Source organism: Lygodium microphyllum, chromosome 19 (genome assembly GCF_053477565.2).
Source record: "Lygodium microphyllum isolate KBCC chromosome 19, Lygodium_microphyllum_v1.1.10, whole genome shotgun sequence".
Lineage (NCBI taxonomy): Eukaryota > Viridiplantae > Streptophyta > Polypodiopsida > Schizaeales > Lygodiaceae > Lygodium > Lygodium microphyllum.
Window position 1 is genome coordinate 119,243,356 of NC_141153.1, and position 2,808 is coordinate 119,246,163.

General features: G+C 44.7%; 1 pseudogene; it reads left to right on the top strand.

The window, feature by feature from the left end:
• Positions 1-260: 260 nt before the first annotated feature.
• Positions 261-1,154, top strand: LOC148020317 (isocitrate lyase pseudogene; annotated as a pseudogene).
• Positions 1,155-2,808: the final 1,654 nt, after the last annotated feature.

The window sequence follows — 2,808 nt, forward strand, 5'->3', positions numbered from 1 at the left end:
GTGTTTGTGTTTGCGTGTGTTTCTGTTTGTGTGCATGTTGTGTGTGTGTCAGAAAAATATGAAAAACTGATGCCAAAGAATATTATCATGCTCTCAATTTCAATGATGAATTCCAAGAAAAGTGCAGGAAACTGTGGAATCAAAGGAAGCTTTATAGAAGCCGACACTTAAGCTATGAAGATAAAGGTTGTACATGAACAAGGCCAACGTAACATGCGGGACAAAGCATTTTTGAAGAAGATACATTGGCACTACATGCAATGGAGATTATGGTGGAGAGGGGGGCTGCAGAGGTGCACATAGAAGACCAGGCATCTCTCACTAAGAAATGTGGGCACATGTCACGCAAGGTCCTGGTGGCAACATCGGAGCACATCAACCGCCTGGTGGCTGCCAGGCTACAGTTTGATCTCATGGGTGTGGAGACTATCCTCATTGCCAGGACCAATGCTGAGGCAGCGACGTAGACTAACATCGATAAGAGAGACCATGCTTTCATATTTGGCGCTTCGAACCCTGCCGTGAAAGACTAGCCACTAGCCATCCTGCTGTTCGAGGCGACCCAGGCAGGGAAGTCATGGTCTGAACTGCAGGCCTTGGAAGATGCTTGGATGGCTAAAGCTGACCTGAGGCTCTTCAAGGATGTTGTTGCGGATAAGCTAAGGCTGTTTCCCATACCTGAGAAAGAGCAGAAGATGAGATTAGACCAGTGGTTCTCTCAGGTTGATAGTCTGTCGCACTATGAAGCACAGGTGTTGGCTGAGAGGCTTGGTGTGGGTAATGTATTCTGGGATTGGGATCTTCCTAGGAGCAGAGAAGGCTTCTACAGGTTCCAAGGCGGCACTAGGGCCGCAATTGCAAGAGGCATTGCCTTTGCCCCTCATGGTGACATGCTCTGGATGGAATGTACTGGGCCCCATTATGACCAGGCACGCGACTTCGCCCTCGGTGTCAAGGCGCATTATCCTAACATTCTCCTGGCCTATAACCTGTCCCCTTCTTTCAACTAGGATGCTGCTTGAATGAGCGAAGCACAGATGCAGAGCTTCATCCCAGACCTTGCTAAGCTTGGCTTTGTGTGGCAGTTCATCACCCTGGGTGGATTCCATGCTAACTCACTCATTATGGACGCCGTATTGACTGCAAAGACTTGAGGGATTTATACAAAGAAGAGGGAAGATTTAATGTTCTAATCACTCATTATGATTTAATCATGCGTGACAGGAGCCCTTTTCGGCCGTGCTTATTCTTGTCACAGAGGACAAAATCTAAAGAAAAACGAGGTAAAGCCTGAGTGGCTTTTTCTCTCTCTCTCTCTCTCACTCTTGGAAAAAAATCTTTTTATGATCAGGCAATTCCCTTCAGCAGATTACAGGAAGTTTGTGTGTCTGTTGTTTTTCGAGTTTGTCTTTTGCCTCTCAATCTTGGGTACTGCTCAGTTGCAGCTAGATCAATCTTGGGTTTCACACAATTTTGAGAGGATTATCTCAATAGGATTCTGGAGGGGTCTCACAAAGTCTAGTGCGATTCAGTTCATCATCTGTATTACTGAATTCGGTTCATTAGATGGCAGCCTTCCTGGGCTGAAGAGGAGTTTTGGGTTTCCTCTCCATCACACAACCGAAGGTTTTATACAAATACAAACAGGGGTGGAGGAAGCATCGAGTGAAAGGCATCGAGTGAAGCAACAGGGTGACGAGCACCACAACTCCCTCGCCTCGAGAGATGAAGCATAACAATGTTGTTTCGAACGGCCATTTCAAGAAGGATTGGTACATGGTTCAATCAGTCTACTCGCAAGAAGCGCAGACGTTTAGCAAAGCAAAATAAGGCCGTGAGAATATTCCCACGACCTATTAACAAGCCTCTCCGGCTTGTAGTGTACTCTGAGACTCTAGAGTACAACTCGAAGATCAGAGCTGGCCGTGGATTTGTCTCAAAATTGCAGCTTATGTGGAGTAGAATATCACAGTTTTTTTTGTTTGGAAATGCCAGATAACGCACCTCTAGATGCTATCAGGTACTGCTATAAATGCCTGGTACCTGCAAGCACCAGATCTTTCTCTAAGAATTGATATAGCAGAGTAGCAACGGTTATCTTATTTTGATGGCTGAGATAAGAGAGATCTCTAGACTGTAAACACAAATGCTTAAAGCATCCAAGTGGATTGACGGCTTCTATGATTCATGTTGGATTCATGAAGAGCTTGTGAGGAAATGCCTGGTGACATTAACAGAAATACAGGATGAAAAGCTCAATAAGCCATCGTGGCCTTGCTGAAGGCTTGTGGCAAGAAGAAGGATTTGCATAAAGGCACTAAGATACATGTCGATGTTACATTCAACATGGGTCTCTGGGAGGATTTTGAAAAGCTACCAAACCTTTTGAGCCAATATATATAGATGAGTCTGCCAGGTTTGCTGCTAAATAAAGATTTGAAGTCTCTAAACTGGAGCTTGTTGTTGCAAAGCCACATTCTCCAGACAATTGTGCTCTTGCAAGAGAATGTACCAGTGTGAAGATTGATTGGGTGTACATTGGTTCATGCACTGGTGCAAAAATTGAGGCAATCAATGACCAAGTTGATGTTTGGCCAATGGCTCTATTGTACTTTGATGCCACAGTTTTGCAGTGAGTGTAGTTCCTGTACGTTATACCAGTTGCCCTATAGACTTTGCCCCAATGCTTTTACCTTTGTTAGTGGCTTGAAAGCTTGAGCTTGCTTAAGAGCCTTGGAGCAAGACCAAAAGTTATATGTAGAGATAAGAAAGAAGGGACTTGAACAAAATTTGTTTGTTGGTAGTTTC